Source organism: Diceros bicornis, chromosome 21, assembly GCF_020826845.1.
Source record: "Diceros bicornis minor isolate mBicDic1 chromosome 21, mDicBic1.mat.cur, whole genome shotgun sequence".
In the NCBI taxonomy this organism is placed as follows: domain Eukaryota; kingdom Metazoa; phylum Chordata; class Mammalia; order Perissodactyla; family Rhinocerotidae; genus Diceros; species Diceros bicornis.
Genome location: NC_080760.1, coordinates 23,481,394 through 23,504,747, shown reverse-complemented (window position 1 = coordinate 23,504,747; position 23,354 = coordinate 23,481,394). Strand labels below are relative to the sequence as shown.

The following is a 23,354-nucleotide window of genomic DNA, read 5'->3' as shown; positions in this document are numbered from 1 at the left end:
GTAAATACACACACACACGCATGCAGTCATTAAGAGACAATTCATGTGTCGAGCCAAATCATATAAGTATCACTTGTCACAGGAGTTTGGGGGAGTAGAAAATCATTATGCCTACAGCAGTTGGGGAAGCCTTAGGAAAAAAGGTGGGATTTGAGTTGACTCATTAAGAATGAATACGGCTGTGATTGTGGAGAACAGTTTTGCCTTAGTAAAGAAACCCAGGTTGGCTAGTGTTCTGTTTACCTTTGGCCACGATGGTGAAGTCAAGAGAACTGGATTCTTATGGAGCACGCACCTCTGTGAATGTGGGAAATCCATCTAATTTTCCTGAGTCTCACTTTCTTCATCTTTAAAATGAAAAGGCTGGTACTTTGGTCCCTTTCAACTGATTCAAAGACCAAAATTGATAGATAGGGTAATGTGATGATACCACGCCAATAAATACTGCCATCATGAGACAACTCCAGGTGAGTTTTTAGAGCTTGCAAATGAAACAAAATGGTTTTCTATAAGCCTAAGCTTACTCACAGTTATGCATGAAATGGAGCTACATAAAGGTAAGAATCCAGTTAAATACCTCATAACCGTACTTATCTCCAACCAGCTCTTAACGAATGGCATATTAAAAATATCTTTGGAAGGGAATGTCATGATCCAAACAAGAGATGCCTGTTAACACAGACCAGGAGGCCTTTGGGGTCAAGCATGAGTTGCCTATAATGACTCTGGGTCCAGCTATGGATGTCTTCCGAAATGAATGATCCATTCATATTGTAACAGACCAACCACCTAAGGCGTACTTTCTGTATGAGCCTTCAAAGTTACTAGCGTTTTCTATAACAGCTCTCATATTTGGTAGATCAGAATAATTAACAAATGCACATTGAAACCAGTCTTTATTAAAGATCTAGTTAAGGTTTTTGATCAATGTTACTAAAACTTCACAATGAGGCTCCTAAAAAATGGAGCAAGACTTTTTAAAATTACAACTGAAATGGCAAACCCAAAAGCGTAACATCTATTGAAATATCTAGAATATTATTGCTATATTACTTTTGGTAATTATAAATATTCATTTTAAAGCCATGGATTCATCTATACTTGTTAAGATTAGCTTGAGTTATGACATAACTATGGATAATAGGTGTAATTTAGCCTAGCTGGTATATAAAAATAACTACTATTGTATGTGGAGTAAATAGATTGTGTGGGGTATGTGTGTCTGAGTGCGCGCGCATGCGCGTGTGATTTTCAACCGCCAAGCATTATCTTGGGTAGGCAAGACTCCCAAAATTTTCAGAACTGCAGCGGGCACCATGATCCTGTCCCCTTTCACTGAAGCCGTAGTTTGTAAATGTTCCCACCTGAGCCAGTGAAAGATGCTGGTGATTACTGCCGCTGAAAGATATGTCTTGGGTCTTCTTTGATATTCACAAAGCAGGCTCTTAGGAAAGTTTGTTAAAAGCGTGGATATTTCTATTAATATTATTAATATGCATGCGTCAGTGTCACAGGCAGTCATGCGTCTTGCTGTCCATTACTGTACCTGTATAAGTGTTAGAAAATTCCTATACTCTTCAATACGTCTCCCATCAGACAACCCCTGATTGTGAGAATTCCAACTTTAGAGTTCCATTTGGATATGATTATAAAGCCTTGGGAAATGATATTAGGATTCTATTGCTCAGTGAATATCTGAATAATGGGGGAAGTGGGTGGGGAGAGAGGTCCCAGACTGATAAACAGGTCTATGAAGTTATTATTTGCAGACATGGCATAGCTTCAGAACGCCAGAAGCCCAGGAGGAGGAGGAGAATCAAAGGAGGTAAGAGTTGAATGAAAGGAGCCCACCACATAGTTTTGCTTAGGGGTGGCTCTACTCTTCTACCCTACACCAATTCCAGACTAGCAGCAGCTCATCACAAGTGTATGTGTGAGTTCAAGGATATGGGGAATTTGGCTAAGTCACAAAAAGAGATCAACAGATTCCCTAACCATTATGGTGCAAGTTGTCTCTTCGAAGTCTTTATTCAGTGTATTTTGAATTATAGAGCTATAAAATATAGTCCAAATACATTAACTATGGCTTTTGGCCTGGAAGTGGAGGCAAATTTTTAATATGTGCTTAGATTTTCATTTTTAATTACACAGGTGACTGCTTAAACATTCCCATTAATATAGGAAATTAAAATGTTTATTTCACAAGTTGAAATTGATAATTGTTTTTATAATTTTATAAACAGACTGAGAGTCTTTAATAATATATCTTTTAAAGCAAAGCATATGCATTTTGATCACTACAGAGTTGTCTGTCTTCAACTTGCAGTCTAATGTACAATGAGAGTAAGTGATGGGGCTGCTATAAATTTGGAGATAAAATGCCTTTAGACGTCACTCTAACAAGACTTGCATACTATTAGTATTCTCTCAGGGATCAATTTAAAAGTTGTAACATAATAAAAAATGGTTGGACTGTATTTCTCCACAGCTTTCATTTTATTATGTTGCATGAAATATGCCTTTATTGGCTATAGCATTACTGGAAGTAAAATATACTGGGTACTGAAAATTCCTGTCACTTTGTATTAGCTGTAAATTATCGACTAGTATAAACCCTAATTTCATTTGTCACATTCTGTTGCATTGCTGCTCTTCTCTGTTCCCATTCTGTCATTCTGGCAGGCCTGCGCTGCCCCAGGTATCACAGCATCGCCATCTGCACCCGACATCTGTCTCTCTATTGATCACACGGGTTTAGCACTTGATCAAACAGAGCACAACAGAATACATCTCTTTTTGCAATACTGCCAATGCCAACTGCTGCATGAAATCTACTACAAAAGCCTCCTGTACCTCGTTGAAAAACTGCATTTGTGTGGCTCTGCTTTGCTATAAACCTCAGCATTTTCCCCCCTCCGGTCTTACATTGCACAAGAGTTATATTAAAATAAACCTCATTTTCACATACTTGAAAATGAGTCTGGTTAAATGTGACCAATGCCACTGATGACAAGGAGAGTCACTAGGAGAATTATAGAAGATTGTGTATGCTTTTTAGGCCTACCTATATGAAAGCCATTGTTCCTACTTTATTAGTCTGTTTGGGGACATTTGTCAGGATGCATAAAACCTTTGACTAGCCAACAGAGTTTTTCACTTTTCATCCAGCTGCTTTGGTATTGTGTAACAAGAGCTTTAAAGCCATACAAGCCAGAAGACAAGCGTTCCACATCGGCGTATAGCGTTCAAGCATTTTAGAGCCACCTACATTTCTCCTCATATAGGCAGCCCCTGAGTAGTCTATGAAGCAATTGCAGATTTTTGGTTAGCTGCAGGGAAAAACAGCACCTTTTTAAAAGGGCTACAGGGCTTTTACCTGTGTGACTCTCACACACCTTAAGGTAGGGCCACATGCACAGCCATGAAACCCAACACCAAGATGTTGCAATAAACAGCCACTACAATGGAAAAGATAAGGCTACAGGGAGATATTCAAGGAGAGTAAAAGCCAGAACAGTAGCAATTTTAGTTCCCAGAAACACAATAGTAGGATTAAGGTATGCAGTTATTTTTGTTCCCATATTTTCACACTTTCCACAGTGAGACAAATTGTTTCCAGGGAGAATATCTTATACTCACCATGTAAACAAATAAATAAGAATGCTCTTAAAATTTTAAGACAGATAGCCATATCATGTTTAAAACCCATTCAATATCTTACTAGCCAGTAATTGCATATTTTATTCATAGCCTTACAAATTACTTTGGGGGAAAGGGGTATAGAAAAAGACTTCAACACTAAAAATGATCAAGTTTTTAAAAATTATTTTTTATTTTAACTAATTCATGGCGGTTATAAAATTAGCACCCTTTGTTTTTAAAGGCAGTATTAGTTACATCATAAGACAAGTGGATTCTAGCAATGGATTATTCAGATGTTTTGTAGCCAAATACATTACAGTATACAGTTGTACCAACAAATTAATATTTTAGAGCTAATTGAAATTGTTCTTCCTATAAAGATTAAGCCTCTTCTACCCAACACACTTGAGTCATTAAAATAACATTTTTAATGCCTTGTCTAAATGATGCCTGACATTAATGCAAAGCTATATTAGAGCACTCAAATGACCAGTTCTTTTGTAATGTATTCTATATGATCAGACATTGGGTCAGAGTTGGGCAGTGTGTATGAAGAGTATCAAGTGGAAGCTAATTAAAATATACTCTCTATAGAACTTTACAGAAAAAAGAGACGAATAATCATCAGAAGGTATTCTGAAAATGGCATTTCTGAAGGCTTGCAGCATGCTTTAATCTCCTTGCATACGGGTAATTTTTGATTTAAAGGTTTTATTGCAGGCTCAAAACTTCAGTTGGAAAATAATTTTTTACTGTGTCAATAAAGTCACTATGGAGTCTCTCAAATGCTTTTCTTACATGACTTTTATTTCCCAGAAAATCAACTGTCATTTTCAAGACACTCAAGGTTTCAGTATTTTTCTGTATTTTCATTAAACTAAATATCTTCCTTAAAACAGAGTTAGCCTTCCCTGTCTCTCTTGAGACTGCTGCTACAATTATTACAACAATACACACACACACACATGCAGGCATGCTCTCACACGGGCACATGCACGTGTGTGTGCACACACACACAGACACACACACGTGCACACACATTCAATTTCTCTGACCATCATAAAATGCGGGAAAGCAGACACATTGAAGGTCTGTATCCATGGCAGACTTGTTCGCCCACTACAAAAATCCTCCTAACAATAGCTACTTAAATCCTCTACAGCCAGGGCCAATTTTGCAACCGTCATGTTTGGGCTTACAAATCATGTCCTCATTTGTTCTCTGTTATCCCTCAGATACATCTGTGTTAAAAAGAAAAAAAAATCACACGCTTTACCTCCATTGAGAGAAAAAAATTAGTCACTACCACTTTTCTCTTATGATTCACATTTCTTATATTCTTTTTGAGAAATTAGATTCAATTGAGAATGGCAGGTCATAGAACAAGAAATTCAGGTACAATATTCATCTCTAGAGATCAGGGGTCCTAGACAAAGACTTTGCTCCTGATGTCTTTTATGCAGAGGATTTTCATTGATGTCACTTCATCTCAAACTTTTCATCTCTGCACGAGATGACAGAGCTTCGAAGCCTGAACTTACTACTTCCTGCTGTTTAGAATAAAGCATACATTTATGAATGAATAATTCTACTTCTGATGCTATGTATTTTCAAGACAGTGGATCTAAGAAATTCTTTATAAAGCCAGTTCAATGTAGACTTTTGGTTGAACATTTGCTTTTAAATTAAGTGACTTCAATTTATCTTTTAATTTAAGCCCTCATATTGATAGAAATAAAGCAACCACACCTTTCATTGTTCATAATTGTCATTTACCCTGATTCCCATTCTAGCTTTTGGACTCAAAGAAAATTTTGTTGACTCTAAACTAACAGCTCCCATCCACCCCACTGGAAAAAAAAAAGTGGATTTCATTTATGCCTTATTCCTACAGTACTGATGGGAAATTCCACTTTACCATGATAACTGCATTTATTACAGAAATTAGTAACAGAGAAAAATATTAGGCAGTGAATACTTGCACATAATATTTAGATAGCATGAATTAAAAATCTAAACTTAAATATTCTTAAAATATATAATAGCACACTAGAAATGCTAACAATGTTACAAGACCCATACTGAGTATGACCATTTGCTGAAATATCAGTACAAAATCCAATCCTCACTTAAAGAATGACACATTTAATTAGTAGCAATTATTTGGTATGAATAGAAATAAAAGTAATATTTTTATTTCCACATTTAATGCTATTTTTGCCACCACTTTGTGGTAGGAAAGATGCATTGTTACATTATTATATGATGTAGCAATGAATATATAGTCAACAAACAAGAAAAATGCAAATTTATTTTATACTAAAGTGTTTTCCAACTTTAAGACAGATTAATCAGATTGTCAAATATCATACTTTGGTTAAAGGTACTTTGAAGTTACTGATTATTTAATGGATTTAGGCTCAATTATTTGCATTTTAGAATTTCAAGTTTTTCTTTAACATAAATTTGTTTTTCTCCAGTGCCAGTTCTTTCCAACATAACTCAGACTTTCAGTAGTAAATCCAATTCCAAAAGGAATTAAAAGAGATTCATAGTAAAAATGACGAACCTATTCCCAAGAACAGGTTCAATTATAACAACTCTGTTGAGAGATGAGGTTTGTGTGAACTGTCTGAGGGTTCAGAGGAGCTGTCCATGGGTGGGCTCTGGGTATAACGTTTATGGTTTGGTTTCTATGGTCTCCAACCTCCAGGTGTTAAAAGTCAGACTTTCACGCCACAAAACCCATCATTAGAATTTAAACCACTGATCTCTAGAACCTAGGATTAAAATTCCCAGCATATCATTATGTAACACAAAAAGTCACTTGTCATGGTGGAAATTGCAGCTAATTCCAAGCATCCTACAGCCCCGTGATGGTTTGCTAATGAGGAGCGCTGACAGAGGACTACGCTCCCTTGGGGTGACCCTCGCCTCCTGGGTTGGTCCTGCTCAGGTGAGGCGGGGGTAGTTCCAGCACACTCAGAAATCAGATGCCTACGGAAAGCCCAATGTGCTTGTTTTATGTACTCGGTAAAGGACTCAGCTTTGCTTCTCCGCCCCTTTCAACCTCCCAATTATATCACGAGAAAATTCTACGCAAGTTTGTTTGAAAAAAACCTGTATAAACTGTTAGAGTGTCCTAATGAAATTCTAAAACTATCTACAATTTATATTTTAGATTTCCCTATATATATATATATATATATATATATATATATATATATATATATATAGGGATTTACCTCTCTCTCTCTCTCTATATATATATGGAAAAAAAGGTTTTCTATTTTCAAACGTCTATAAAGAGAGGCAGAAAAATATTTAGACAATTATATAGAGGGTTTATGACTGCAACCATACGAGTTGAGAGGTAAGGGATGGGAGCACATATGATGTTGCATGTTCTTGAAATCACTCCTGAAGTTCTTTTTCAAACAAGGTGGTTAATTATTAAAACAGAACAAGTGTTGTTTGCTTATTCTATATAGTTTTGTTACATCATAAACCAGGCACGATTTAAAATGTTCTACGTTGACAAGGAAGGAGAAAATACGTACACAGGCTTTAAAATATGCGTGTAGTCACCACAAACAACCGTTTCCTGTTTATGACAAAGGAGTAAATAATCCATTGATCTGGCAGTGGGGCACCTGCTTTGCAACCGACTCCATATCAGTAGTCCCTGAACCCTCATTATTTTTCCTCAATTAAAGTTCATAGTCTCGGAAAGTCTGTGCTGAGCAGATGTACAACGGTTCTTGACGACGGAACACAGAAGAATCACAAATTTAGAAAACTACTGCCATTTCATAAACCCCAGAATCACATCATTTGTTGTGGGTAAGAAACATTACAAACAATATGTCTCTTTTATAGGCTGCTAAGCCTGCACATTGCAGAAAAGAATATTAAAGTTCAAAAACTGTCACATGAGCAGTACATTATGAATACGTAATGCATTTTTTTATGATTCAAATAATGGTTGCTGAAATGAAAAAAAAAATAAAATCTTCAGTGGGTTATAATGTAAAAATTGTGGATGAGAATTAGACAAAATGGGAAATATGAGCAAAACCAAGCATAAAGTAATGATCTGTAGAGAACTACAAAATGTAATAATGAATGTATTTCAGAAATATGAATTCGACTAATGCTGGTTTTATTTTCATCTTTTGCATAATTTTGAAATCTATGAGCACTGATCATTAAGGCAAACCATTTAAATAAAGAATGCAGCAAGAATTCAGTTTCAAATATAACTAAGAGACATTCGGCTGAAGAACTTTTTTTTTAAAACAATTTACCTAAGGTCAAATACCACAGCATCACCCATTTAAAAAGCTATATGAATACAGCCTCCATCGCTCATAAACCTCCTTTTGTGCTTAAGAAAATGAGAAAGAGAGGTAAGCAGCCAGGGAGATGTTCATCTCCATTTTATTTTTAAAATGTTATCTTCACAAGACATTGAAATACATATTTTGCAGTAAATAAAATGAAGTTCCTATGCAACATTTTCTAGTCCTTCTTTCCCTCAGCATAATTCTAACTCCACAGTATGTGCTCTACAGACTGTAGCACATTGCAAGTCTTGAGGTCAGAGTATATGCTTGAAGCATCAATGGCTACACCTGTCATTTTAGGTTTCCAGGAAGAATGTGTTATTGTTTAAGGCTGTAACATGCATTAGTTAGAATCTGACTTCCAATTTTGCCATTGCCATGGAGGTGACTCTCACTAGCCATTAACAGAAATATTTTAATAATATTTTAACTGCTAGTTTCTGTCATAATTATTCTTATTTAATTATTTGATACACATTTTTTTCCTAGCCCTACAGACTCCTGCAATCCATTTTGGTTTTCCTGTGAAACCATAACACAGTTTGTAAAGGTGCAATGAAATCAGGTTTGTACTTTTGAGCATTAGTAAAAATGTTCCAAGTCTGCACGGTGTGATTATTGGTAGGGAAACATTTTCCCTCCTCACGTTTCCCTCCTCTTTGCACCTGATTAACATAAAGAATACTGTGAAGAAATCACCAAATCTGATTGGAAAAATCTACCTTGTATTCACTTAAAAGTCTGCCTGCTGAACTGATAATTCAGTTATTACTGGGCTTGCTGAGACCACAGTCTCCCTCAGACAAAGGGTAGAGTTAAAATATCCTGTGTGGTTGAAACTATTTTAGTAGCTTTGTTCCAGGGTAAGCCCGGTTTTATGAAAATCCTTTTTGTATATTTCCCCCAAAATGGGTTTCTTACATTTACATTTAAAATGTCATAGTTGCTTCTAAGATACATTTCACCAATTTCCCTCTTGGCAAAATTGGTTGTGCTCTGCCAGTGTTGTTTTTCTGAATCAAGCAAACCATCAGCATTACTCTTGCTCATTTCAGCCTTAACAACAGTTCAAAGTGTAGTCACCAAAGATACATCATCAACATAGACACACATGGTATATGGACTAAAATTTCTAATCTCTTAAGCACCCCAATAAAATTGCCACAGAAATAACTTCCTAACACACAGCTTAGAAATATGCATTGTTTTTGTAATTTTCTGAAAGATTTTATTATACTAATCTAATTTCATTCTTCTTGAATCACATGGATTTAAAAATCACAATGTTACACATTTATAAAATTTAAAAAAACTTTTAGTATATACTAGCTTGTAAAGTATTTTTTCAAATAATTAATTTAGTAAGGCAATTTCATTTCGGATAAAATACATACATTAACTAAAACGGTACCCCTGGGGACAGCAGGGTTTGTTGTACAGACAAGTATAGATTGCTACTGAGACAGAGAGACAGATCTCTGTGTGCACACCATTCTGGAATCTATTCATTCTTCGACGGTAGGTAAGTAACTCACACTCACTGAGACTTAGTTTTTGCATTTGTAAGATGTGGATAATTCAGGTTACAGGATTTCTTTTTTTTAAGATTTCAATAAAATAATATATAAAGCTTCATCACACAGTAGGCATTCAGTAAATATTAGTCCCATTTTTTCTCTGTGTTCTGCCCTTGACAAAGCATTACCAAATACAAATTTGGTCTTCGTTTTCTGTCACTGACACTCATTGATGCGGCCCAGGAGAAATCTTTCACACTCTTACCTAGATATTTTTCTCCCTAAAATATTTGTTATGCTCAAATTCTCAATTCTGCTGAAACCAGCACCGTTTCCAGCCTGACACAGTGCTAGAGATCACAGAAGAGTGTTTTCCTGGGTGGCTAAATTCCTCTTGGCCTCCCTTCCTCCCTTTGTTTTCCTCTCCTTTTTCCTTCTACCTATCCTTTCTTCCCTCCTCCCTTTCTTTCTCTCTCCTCCCTCCCATTCTTCTTGTCTCCCTCTCCCTCCCTCTTTCTCTCTCATGCTCTTCAATCTTAAAAAATAAAATCTGTTTGTTATGACCTAACAGTCATTTGGCACCGTGTACAGGACTGCTCCTGAAGCGCTCGCAGTCCTAGAGAGGAGAGAAACACAACCACGACCAGGATACACCATCAGAGTGTTCTGCAAGGCGTGCAGGGGGTTCTTCAAGTTTCTTAGATCTTCTTAAAGGAAGAGAATCTAAAGTAGATTGGAGCGGAAGAAGTAATGCGAGCTTCATAGAAACATTTTTCTCCTTTTGCCTTTAGATATATGTTTGATAAAAGGGAAGAATTTACTAGACTAAATGTTTAAAGAAATCTTTCTCTGCTCTCATGGAATGCCAGAGATTTTTTTTTTTAATCTCATCATTTGCTTAGAGTGCCTTAGAGACTAGTAATTTTACCTCCTACACATTACAGATACATGCAGACTACATGGTCAGTTTTCTTTTTATATTTTTAGTTTTAAAAATTTTTAGCAGACAAAAGGATTTTTAATGTGTTCTTTCAAAATCCCAAAATACGTTCCTCCATTTTGCACTTTCATTTTGCTTTCTGTAGTTTTATTTTGCTTCTTCTTAATATCACCACTGAAACTAATTTATGAAAAGGGGACCAAAGGAAAACGAGTTGATAGAGAATATTACTGATGCCTAAGCAATGTCTCCAGTAGTCTAGATAAAGCCACTATGTCCAGCTGGTGTCGGAACTTCAGTTCATGTCTATACTGTGACTCTCATTTTTCCAAGTGATTTAATGGCAAGAAAATATAGGTTCACGCCATCAAACACTGTTCCCCTAGATGGTGAAATTTTTGCTATCTTTGAAAGTTGAGTTAGTCCTTTTGATTTATTTTTAAAGGCAAAATCAGCAGCTATGTCAATGTATCATATATTAACTTGAGTGTAAAGTGGTCATGTGACAATTAATGCAGAGAAAGTGGTGCATTCAGTTTAGTACTTCAAACCATCAAGAACTTCAAAATTACATTAAAGAAGCAAAAATCGAAATCATTTTTTAAGAGAGCTTTTAATTGAAAAACTCTATTCAGTGTGAGCCAAATACCCTATTGCCAAAAAAAAAAAAAAAAAGGCAACCAGTTATTTATCTTTCAAAATACAGAATACTCTCGGCATTGTGTGCTTGCTTAAAAAAAGGTATGTTACACTTCTTAGGGCTCTTAGTTTGAGGTACAGAGAATGCAAATGTATAAGTGACTCAGTTAGACTTTACTGGTGCTTAATAAATCAAGACTGCACATTGAAGAATGCATTGACATTCTAAACCTCAGCTTAATATTTAATTGATAGATCCAATATATATTCTCTTTTGGAATTTAAAATTATTGTGTTTGGTTTACAGCCTTCCTTTACAGTGACCAAGATTTTTTCTAACTGTTCATTGCCTTTTTCTATAATGCTTAGAAATGATTATATTAGGAAAACAAGATAAACTGATTAAACACAAATAATATATACAAATTGTTTTAATAACTAATGCCTTCTATACCTTCTGTCTTTTATCACCCATGTTTTGTGGCCTCTATCTTCATAATCCCAACAGATTCAGATTAAATAATAGGAGATCGTTTAGGGATGTTCTACATAAGATTAATGAGAAGAACGTTCAAGCACAAAGATACTGTGTTACTACATTACAGTCAACAATGGAAAAAATATTCTCCTACAAAGAGATATAAATGCCTATGTACCAAACTCTACATATGTTAAAGTAAACTAAGCAAGTTGATTGGCACTCAATCTGACCAACTGCTAAAGGAGCTCAACCTCAAAATAGTAAGCCATAGCATATTCGTGTGGGTACATGACTTGGTTCCATTTTGAAAATTCCATTTGCTACTATGTAATACTGATGCATCTTGCGAGAGGTTTAAGGATTTCTTCAGAGTCACCTCCTTTTCACCAGTGTTAACACACTAGTATATTTAACAGAGACATTTACATGCTTTGCATTTTAAGTGCCTCGGAAATCCAAGCACAGAGCCCGCACATTTCCACTGCACCATCAGATGTAATGAGTTATGGTACTATCGGCATGTTGATAAGCTATAGCCCAAAGAAGAACAAGAAGGAAGTATAAAAAATATGGCCAGAGGATGGGATAAAATTATCAGCTAGTGTGTTTTCCTGTTTGGTTTTAATCTACATTTAATTAAATTCTTATCTTCTGTGTACTTATGGTCGCATTTGAATGGCGAGACTGCATTCATTATGAATGGTAAAACTTAACTCAGAGAACATTACATGTGGCTTCTTTAAAAAAGAGAAGAAGAAAAATGCTGTCTTTATTCTTTACACTCAGGTCTTATAAAAGGGGACCAAACTCTCTCTTAGGTCAAGTGCAGTAGCACTTAACCTTTGGGTTAAGTGATTTGGAAAGTTGGACTTAAATCAATTTTTAATGCTATTTTTTATTTTTACAGTTTGGAAATGTTATTATCAAATTCTGAGCCTGAACAGAGCTGGCAAGGGAAGCAGTGAAGTGCATTAAGGAAATGCCTTCTTCATTCTTAAAAATAGAGATGATAACAGGAAGTTTTTATTAGTACTGCAAAATGTGTGCATTAGTCTGCATCCTTAATTATTAAAACCATTACATTTCCTTGTCTTTATATGATGAAATAAAAAAAATGCCTTAATTGCTATTTAAAGTTTTTTTCTGTGTCACACACCCTTTGAGTTTATTCAAGCATCCATATATTTCAGAGAAAAATAAAATGTTTTGAACATAGCATTATTTTACACACTTACTAGCTTCATAATTTTCAGTTCTATTCCAGCAATGGAGGGCAAATTGAGAATGTCCTTAAGGCAATATTTAGTACTTGCAATACCAAGCATGGTTTCCTCCGGTCAACTTAAAGATTGTGTCAGCCTTAACAAAGGGAAACAGAGGCAACTGTTTCTGATTTAGGTTTGAATGTTTACTGCTGAAGCAGTGAGGTTTCGGATCAGATTTGCTACCTCCACTTGCCAAAATTCACGAAAAACAAGAACAACAACAAAAAAAACACCCTCCATAGTTACCATATGTATATATATATATGCTAAGAGAGTACAGATTATTCTCTCACATATTTTCACATAGCTTTTCTTAGAAGTAATAATTTTATGACCAGTACCTGTATGCCAATAAAACAAACACATTTCAAATGAGCATTTGTTATACTTTGGTGTTTCATGCAATGGGGAATACTAACCGGAAAAAGTTTAACATTCCAATTGAACACTCTAATTGAAACAGTTATAATTAAATAATGGTAGTCACCAATGACATATTTTCCACAAATATTCCTAGCATAAATACATTGGGAATGGTATCATTCTACTATGACTCAGCTTTGTTTTGAAAAGAGCTGTAAAAGTCCGAACAATTGAGCCAGAAAGTTTTTATCTGACACACTGGAGACTCTGTAACTCTGCCATGTAACGAATAAAAACACCTTCTAATAAACCACTGACCACTCCTCTACCCAAAGGGGAAAAAGGATATTTTCAGTACACATCCCTTATACTTCAAGGTTTCTTTTTAAAATAAGCATTTTATTTGGTTGGGCATTTATACAATTCAGTGGATGGAACTGTCATTCTTCTGTACACAAGAGGACATTAAAATTGCAACTGGGATGAATTAAAAAACTGGTGATAATTCTACCACGTTAAGACTTTTGTCAAATTTATTCTTAATTCTCAGAAACTGAGCAAGCTAAAATATTCCTAACAAATGACAAATCCTGTGTAATCAAACATATCCTACCCTGAAAGCACAGCTCTCTGAAGTTCTAGCTTGATAACCATGTTTTACTACAACATATAACACATATACGTTCAAGATAACATTGGTAACTTGTTTTGTTTTAGTTAACTAGGTATTTTTTCAAAAATACCTCTCTATGAGTTCTTTTATTAAGCCCAGTAATAATATATGTTTTTGTGTTTGTTGTTTTTTATTTCAGTAAACACATGCATGAAACAGTGTCTGTCCGTGTACATATACTAACAAGATGTTCTGTGTGATGCCTTTATCTGAAGAATCTGAAATGCTTAAGATAATTCATTTCAATAAACATTTATTGAGCAGTAGTAAACTGACCTAATTTACTATTAGGTAGTCACTCTGTGAGGCACTGGGTAGACAATACAGTCTCTGTACAGAAATGTGCCACATAACGACATTTCGATCAATGAGGGACTGCATATACGATGGTGGTCCCATAAGATTAGTACCAGAGAGTCTACGTGTGTAGTAGGCTATACCATCTAGGTTTGTGTAAGTACACTCGATGATATTCGTACAATGACGATATTGCCTGAAGACACATTTCTTAGAACATATCCTCGTCATTAAGTGACACATGACTGTATGGGAGTGTAATACAGTAAGCCAATACCATATTACTGTTTATTAGGGGTTATATAGCATAAGGATACATTAAAAACTAAGGAGATGGAGAAGATGTGATGTTCAAGCTGGTTACGAAAAGAAGAGCTAGAGCTCGCTAGGTAGACAATTCTGTGGATGCTTAAGAAGTAACATATGTACAATCCCTATTGTTCCCTCAAAATCATTGAGAGAATTGAGATTGACTATGCCAAGAATTGCCAAAGTAGAGCAAAGAATTCCTACATGAAGTTGTGAGATAAACAGCATGCAATTGTTTGTATATAATGATATGGCTCAGGCTGCCTGCAAGTCATTTCTCTGTCCTTATTCCAGCTGCACTGGCTTTCTTTAAAATTTTCAAATGTACCATTCACTCATTGCCGTGGGCCATTTGCACATGCTGTTCCTGCTGCTTAGAAAACTTCATCCTCTTCCTATCTGGTTAAAAATTCATCCTTTAAATTCAGCTCATGCAAGTATCACTTCTTCAGGAAAGCTTTCCTTCACCTTTCCCTACACACACACACACACACACAGAAACTACACACAGTTTGGGTGTGTTTACCTGGTTATATGCCATCAAAGAACTGGGGTCTTTTCTATGATGGACTCAAGTTTATGATTATACATTTGTTAGTATCTGTCTTTCTGACTAGATAGTAACCTCCGTGAGAACACAGACTTAATCTATTTTGGATCTACACTACATCGCCAAGTCTAGTTGAAGTGTAACACCAATGTGTTGAGTGCACATGTGACTGTAGATAGGTAACAGACCCCCTGGCCATTCTAGGGTGGAGGTGGGACCATGGTTCCTAGTGCTCGGAACGTGGTGGACTGTGGGTAGGAGTGCTGCTTATCTGCTATCTGTGGAGGTGCTCAAGCATGCTTTACGCACCAGGGCTCACTGTTTAAGAGTAGACACTTCCACGGGGAGCTATAAATAGAATGATAAAGAGCCAGGAGAGGGAGGAAGTCAGTGTTCCTCCATGTGCCCAATCCTAGTTTTGTAGACAAGTCAGAAGAGAAAGGGAGGTAGATAGCAGGATATCATTTTCATAGTTTTTCTATTTGTATGTCTCAACATGCATATTTATGATGCTTTTAAGGTTTGAGGTTCACTTGATTTGACTTAAAAATGATCTCCTATGTTGAAGGGTGAAAAAGTCCACATGCCTTTCCAATAAAAATTCAGATATTTATTATTGTTATTTTTTGCAGCTGTCCTTCAGGGAAAAACCGGTGCTTTGAACTAAGTAGAGAATGATACAAGAAATCTATGAACGTATGAAGTTTGGGCTGATGGAAAAAAATGCATTCTCGTGGATGTGTGCATTAAATATACATGCTGGAAAGAGGGCAGTATATTATGCTCATTCTCATCCTAGGGTAGATGCAAAAGTAACTGAAAGGAAGATCACTTGTTGTGAGCCTCTGCGTCAATACATGAATTGGTATATAAAGCACAGGAATGCAAGAATCATAGGCACACAGGGCCTGTTTCATCAAGGAAGAGTTCATTGTTTGGGCAAAGGGAGTCATGAGGTCCCCAGAGATCTGAGTGTTTCAGATAAGACTACCCCTCCCTACTTCCATATCACCTTTGGAGAGTGAAGAGACCAGGACTCTACATGTTCCTGGCCAGCCCCATACTATTCCTCAGGGACACTCATAGCCTTACCACCATTCTACAAGTTCTGAAACAATCAAAACTAATCTTATTGTGACCTTTATCTCAGTTTTTATCAGTCATTCGTAGAAGCCCAGGTGTCCCATGACCCTCACTCTCATAGTCTAGTCCCCACATAGACTGACTGACATCTCCTATCCCGTCCTTCACCAGCTCCCCCAAACCCTTCCACTGGTACTCAAGGGAAATTACCAGCAAAATCTTTTATAGCCTCAACCTCTTCTATGAACATTCACTCTGCCTCCTTGCTCCTTCCCTCTTGAGTGGTAGCTGATTTCACTCCCATGAACTGCACATCACTTAACTTGAAGGTGGAACAGTTTTCAATCCTCACTGCAGATTATTCTCCTTCCTACTCTAAAGTCCTGTTCTGAATCTCATATTATCAGACTATCCCTGCTTACCACAGTCATTTAGAGACTTCAGGTCATTTGTCATCATTTCTTGAAAACTTAGCTCCTGGATCTTCTCATATACTGCTCCAGATTTAATTCTTGGTAATGGCAAAATCCCCAATATCCAGACAGACAATCATATGACCTCCTCTCATAGAGTGATCTTGCTTTTTACCCTACCCTACTTCCGACCACTCATTCTCCAGGCCTTTTTATTGTTAGTAATTTTATTATTCATTTATTTATTTATTTTCCCCCAAAGCCCCAGTAGATAGTTGTACGTCATAGTTGCACATCCTTCTAGTTGCTGTATGTGGGACGCGGCCTCAGCATGGCCGGAGAAGCGGTGCGTTGGTGCGTGCCTGGGATCCAAACCCGGGCTGCCAGCAGCGGAGCATGCACACTTCACCGCTAAGCCACGGGGCTGGCCCCTATTGCTAGCAATTTTAAATCCCTCCTGTATAATTTCACATCCGAGCATCCCATTCTCAAACCATAACTCCTATCCTTCTAATTCACTGTGTCTAAAACTTTCATTTCAACATTAACTTCACTAGGACCTAAAATCCAACACTGCCACCTTTTTCCCACTGTCCTTCATCCCCTTATGTCCTTACTCCCCGGTTTACCCAGCTTAAACACTGTGTCCTTCATCATAAGCCCTTCCTTGCAAATATCCTCCACTCCCTCACCTCCTCTTGCTTCACTGGATTAGTCTGGCAAAATCTCAACCTTGTTCAATACAGCTTTCCACCTACTCTGCATTTATACCCAGCAGCAGACTAGCTGAAGAAAAACACACAGCAATTCCAACTGTTTTAAATTCACGACCAATAACATTAAGTGGGTCAGTAGTGTTTCCCAACAATCCTATTACATTTCCCTAGTCCATTCACTCTCCAACACCAATTCTCCATCCATTCTCTCAACTTTGCTTCTTCATTCACCCAGAAAATTGTAGTAACCATAAGAGTACTTCATTTCCACCTCCACCTCAACTCAACTACATGCACCAGTGTCCATATGCTCTGCTCTCATGACACTATTATGGATGTGTGGACCATGCCCTCATTTAAGGTCAACTCCCACTTGGGTGCTAGGTGCCCCCCTCTTTCCTACAAACATCAATTTTTCAGTCTTAACTGAATCACTCCCATCAGCTGAAAACATACCATGATTTCTTCATCGTAAGCAATAACAAAATAAAAACCCTCCAGCTCTCATTGATCTGCTTCCATTTAAAACAAAACTCCCTGAAATAGGTATCTCTGCTTGCTATCTCCCAATTGGACTCGCCAATAGGTGCTCACTCCTACATCTATAAGGAGACTGATCTTGTCAATATCACCAAAGACATCGATAAATCCAAGGGTCATTTCTTAGATCTTGTCTTACTTGAATATCAGAAACATTGAACACAGTTTCTCCTTGAAATATTTTCTTCGCTTGGCTTCCACTCAGCACACTCTCCAGGTATTCTTCTGACCTCGCTGGCTGCTCCTTCTTAATTTCCTTTGCTGGGTCCTCTGGCTTCATCTGCTCCATTCTCTTCCTCCTCCATTCTGTCCAGCCACCCTGGGCCACCCTGCTGTTCATGGAAGATGGCAACACACTCCTGCTGCTACCTGGGATACTCTTGCTTAAGACAACTGCATGGTTAGCTCCTTTATATCCTTTAGACTTTCTCAAATGTCCCCTTCTCAGTGAGATTTTCCCTCACCACCCTATTTTAAATTTCAAACCTCCTTTGTGTTTTATTTTTCTCTCTGCCTTATTTTTCTCCATAACAAAGTATACATTTTGTGCATTTATTTATCACCTGTTTCTCCTACTGGAATATAAGCTCCTAAGGGAAGGAAGTTCACTGCTATATTTGATGCGTGGGACAACACCTGACACACAGTAGGCATGCAGGAACTATATGCTGAATAAATAAAATAGGCCAGTATTTTAACTTTTTACTGTATTTCTTATGCTCTGTAATATAAGAAAATTGTTTTCTGTCTATTCTCCACGACTCTAAAATCATTATCAGCATACATTAGTGTGCTGGAATTCTCTGGTATTTTAATAATATAGAATTGCACACCCATAATTAAAGCTAATTTTATTATTTTTACAATGTTATTTGGCTTTAAGGCATATTTCTATGCTATGAAAATAATTTACCATTATCTTTTTATTGCTTTAGTCTTCATATTGCATTAGAATAAACACTACTATGTTGGCATTAACCAATATCTCTCATATTTATATTGACCAATTCTTTTTTATCTCTCTTCTCCTTTCCTCTATGTTTTAACCTTTGCAGGAGACAGGGAAGAGGATGATAAAAGTGTGCTTGCGAAATATTTTATTTCCGACAAAACAGGCCTAGAGGAGGCAAATGGATTTAAATGCTGTGTAACAGTTGCCATTTCTGAACCCAGCTTTGACTGTGAAGCATGGAATGAAATTAAGAAGAGCATAAAGATAGGATTTGGGTGGATTTCTTTGTCTTCAGGATCGATTATTTTGACCTAAGTCCATTAGCCAGTCTGCCCCAGTAAGGAGCATTTTTCAGTAATTTTAAGCCAAATACAATAATTTCTGGGGTTAGGTGAGGATACAGGGAAAAGAAAAGGGGGTTATAAGGAAGTAACTTGTGGAGAGAAACATAAAAATTCAACCGTCCCTGAAATAGACCTGAAAGCATGACATCCATTATTTGTATGGCAGTGCTTTCCTTACAATTGTCAACTTTTTTTGCACCAACCTCTAACCTACCATTTCTGAAACATTCCTAAGAAGACTTGAAAGAAGCTGTTAAAAGCATATCTGCCCAGAAGCCCTGGAAAAACTATAGCTGCAAAGTGTCTTTACTGTTTATATAAGAGCAATCAAAGATACCGACAAGCAAGACAGCTGAAACTGTTCTCTCAGGAAAAGAAAGCAAAATTCATCCAAACTGAATATTTCTATGAAACGGATTACAGGGAATTCTGGTATTCTGTAGCCAAGAACACATCCCCCATATGCTTGTGTATTCCTCCCTATAACATGAATATTCATAAATACAATCCCAGTAGACGGGAACAACCTAAGGAAATTACTGAACATAGAAATCGCAGAAAAACCTTTAGTGCAATTCAGGTAGTCACACTAACATGTACAGTATGCATCAAATAATTTGGCAAAAAAGATTACAACTACATTTCATTTATTTGTTATAATCTGTGATTGAGTTGTTCGATCTGTATTAGTTACATGTTGAAGGCCAAATGTAACTTGACCGTTCTTTAACAGAACTCTTCCTAAAATCTAAAGTATTTCCTTTTTTTTTCCTTAAGCTGAGGTCAGAGCACAGAGAAACATTTGAAGCATGCATTGTTTTACAGAAGTGCTCTTAAGGGTTACTGACGTAGTCACTTTACTCCTTAAGGACCTGGCATTTATATTTTTTCTTTCTTTAGTGGGATTTTTTTTTTTTTTTTTTTTGCTGTTCACTTCCCAATATTGCCAGTGTTCCTGCTGCCAACAAATACTTTATTTTTTAATCCAGTGTGAGCTGGGAAACCAACTAACTAGTCTATACAGATTGTGCTTAAATTACAACTGAGTTCTCAGAGATCTGAGGGACTTTTCTAATAATAAAGTGTTAGACTAGAATACAAAACCTTTTGTGGTATCTAACTAGGTTTTTGTTTAAATCAAAATCTATGCTTGCATATATTGAAATGTATACCTACATTTAAATTTAAGTGCTTTTTGTTTGTTTTCTCTTCTTTATAGGTTTTTGGCTGTGTTCTGGAACACAGCAAAATTATATAGAAGATATATATAGACAGGAAATATTATTATAATATTTCTTTACAAGATAGCACCCTCTACAACAAAAGATTGACATTTATTTTTTATTTTTTTTATTGCAGTAACATTGGTTTATAACATTACATAAATTTCAGGTGTACATCATTATATTTCAATTTTTATATAGATTACATCATGTTCACCACCCAAATACTAATTACAATCCATCACCACACACATATGCTTAATCATCCCTTTCACCCTCCTCCCTCCACTTTTCCCCTCTGGTAACCACCAATCCTATCTGTCTCTATGTGATTGTCTGTTGTTTTTATCTTCTACTTATGAGTGAGATCGTATGGTATTTGACTTTCTCCCTCTGACTTGTTTCACTTAGCAGAATACCCTCAAGGTCCATCCATGTTGTCACAAATGGCTGGATTTCATAGTTTCTTATGGCTGAGTAGTATTCCATTGTGTATATACCACATCATCTTCTTTATCCATTCGTCCCTTGATGGGCACCTAGGTTGCTTCCAAGTCTTGGTTATTGTGAATGATGCTGCAATGAACATAGGGGTGCATGTATCTTTATGCATTCGTGTTTTCATGTTCTTTGGATAAATACCCAGCAGTGGAATAGCTGGATCGTATGGTAGTTCTATTCTTAATTTTTTGAGGAATGTCCATACTGTTTCCCATAGTGGCTGCACCAGTTTGCACTCCCAAGTTATGTGGAGGGCTTTCCAATCAGAAGAGGACAAGGTGCAAGTTTCTTCGGTGGTCCTACATCCGTGTTTATCCCATACCAGGCGCCTCCACCATGCCACCCAAGTTTGACCCCAACTAGATCAAAGTCATATACCTGGGGTGCACTGGTGGGGAAGTCAGTGCCACAAGTGCACTGGCCCCAATGTCAGTCCCCTGAATCTAACTCCAAAAGAGGCTGGTGATGACATAGCCAAGGCAACCAGTGACTAGAAGGGTCAGGATTACAGTGAAACTGACTGTTCAGAACAGACAGGCTCAGACTGAAATGGTACCTTCTGCCTCTGCCCCGATCATCAAAATTGTCAAAAGAAGCAGAAAAATATTAAGCACAATAAAAATAGTAATTTTGATGAAATTGTCAATATTGTCTGACAGACACAGCACCAATCTTTGGTCAGGGAACTCTGTGGAACCATTAAAGAGATCCTGGGGACTGCCCAGTTTTTGTAGGCTGCAATGTTGATGGCTGCCACCCACATAACATCGTCAATGACATCAACAGTAGTATGGTAAAATGCCCAACTAGTAAAGAATTACAAAGGAAAACATTTTGATAAAGGATAGCTTGACAACCAAAAAAAAAAGTTACGTGGAGGTTACATAGTCTCTTTATGAAATGTAAAGATAATTTGGTAGGGAATCTTCTCAGATTTATGCTCAAGACTGTCATGCACACAAACCCACTTGTCTACCAAGTCTGAAGTTATAAACCTAAAGAAGGCCACAGATGGACTTCAATAGTTCCATGAACACCTTAAAATCATATGCATAGGGCTGGCCCCGTGGCTTAGTGGTTAAGTGCGCGTGCTCCGCTACTGGCAGCCCAGGTTCGGATTCCGGGCGCGCACCAAAGCAGCACTTCTCCCCGCCAAGCTGAGGCCGCGTCCCACATACAGCAACTAGAAGGATGTGCAACTATGACATACAACTACCTACTGGGGTTTTGGGGAAAAAAAAAGGAGGAGGATTGGCAATAGATGTTAGCTCAGAGCCGGTCTTCCTCAGCAAAACGAGGAGGATTAGCATGGATGTTAGCTCAGGGCTGATCTTCCTCACAACAACAACGACAAAAAAAATCATATGCATAATTGTATGCACATATGCACACATTTTACCTGAATGAATTAAGAATTTTGTGTGAAAAAAGTTTGAAGTACTTATTGACCAAATGCAGACTATTAATGAATTGATGAAATAATAGTGGTTATATCAGTTTATTATTTAATATGAAGAGTGGGATATTTTATCTGGTGTTAATTAAAAATATTAGAGATGTTACTTATAGAACAAATGTCTGTAAGGACTTGCACTGTATTAGTAGAAGAAATAGTCCTTGTGTACAAAAGCAGAATTCATATATTTAGATAGTGAATAAGTTGTCTAATAAATTATAATATTCTTGTGGAATATTCTTCCATGTGTAGCCAATCATTGGCAAACCCAATAAATAACCCAAGCATCAATAAATCCTCAAGTGTTTATTAATTTCTTATTCTGCTTCTAAGGGGTCTGTGCAGTGATGATAATAACGACTCATGGGTTTGTCTGAACAATTACCAATATGCTTGGCTTTTTATTCTACAGTAGGGAAGAAACGAAAGAAGTTAATAAATGCCAACTGTTTGCCCTGTGTTCTAATTATTGAAAAAAATCTTTATTTTTATCTGCTTACTTTTCAAAGGATGCCAAACTGGTTCCTTAAGAAGATGATATCCATTGGGCTAGTGTTAATATAGTAAATTAAACTATCTTGAAGTGTACCAGAGGCTCAAGGTCAAAGCCATTCATACTGAGATGAATATTAACTTAGCAAATGTTTCTAAATGTCTAAACTGCAGAAGTATACCAGAAGTTTACAGAAGTACCTTTTATTCAAGTTTACGTTCCTCATATGGTCTCTACACTTAGGGAATCCCACTTTAGCTCATAGATTTATTGGCATCTGCACTGTGATTTGATTTCTATCTCAGTTCATTAAATTTTTAACGATCACGTCACATTAAAATTTCACTATATTAGAGAAAAAATATTAATGCTTAAAAATAGGTAGATGTTTAAACATTAATATTTAAAATATCTCTTAATAAAAAAGTAAATCACAGTGACATATCATCTTTAACAGCTTATCAATAATAATATTACTTTTGTGCACAAGTTGGGAAATAATCATCTTTCCAGGTGTTTACAGAGATGTCAAATTTTTGAAAAGGAGATAAGGGAGGAGTTAGCTTGCTTTCCTTGAGGTCCTCATGAGAAAGCTTAACACAGCTTGCTGC

General features: G+C 36.7%; 1 protein-coding gene and 1 pseudogene across 1 annotated transcript in view; one reads left to right on the top strand and one right to left on the bottom strand.

Moving 5' to 3' along the window:
- Positions 1-23,354, bottom strand: part of ZFPM2 (zinc finger protein, FOG family member 2) — a 442,887-nt gene that overhangs the window by 39,558 nt on the left and 379,975 nt on the right. The window lies entirely within an intron of this gene.
- On the top strand, positions 21,056-21,632 carry LOC131419395 (large ribosomal subunit protein uL11-like; annotated as a pseudogene).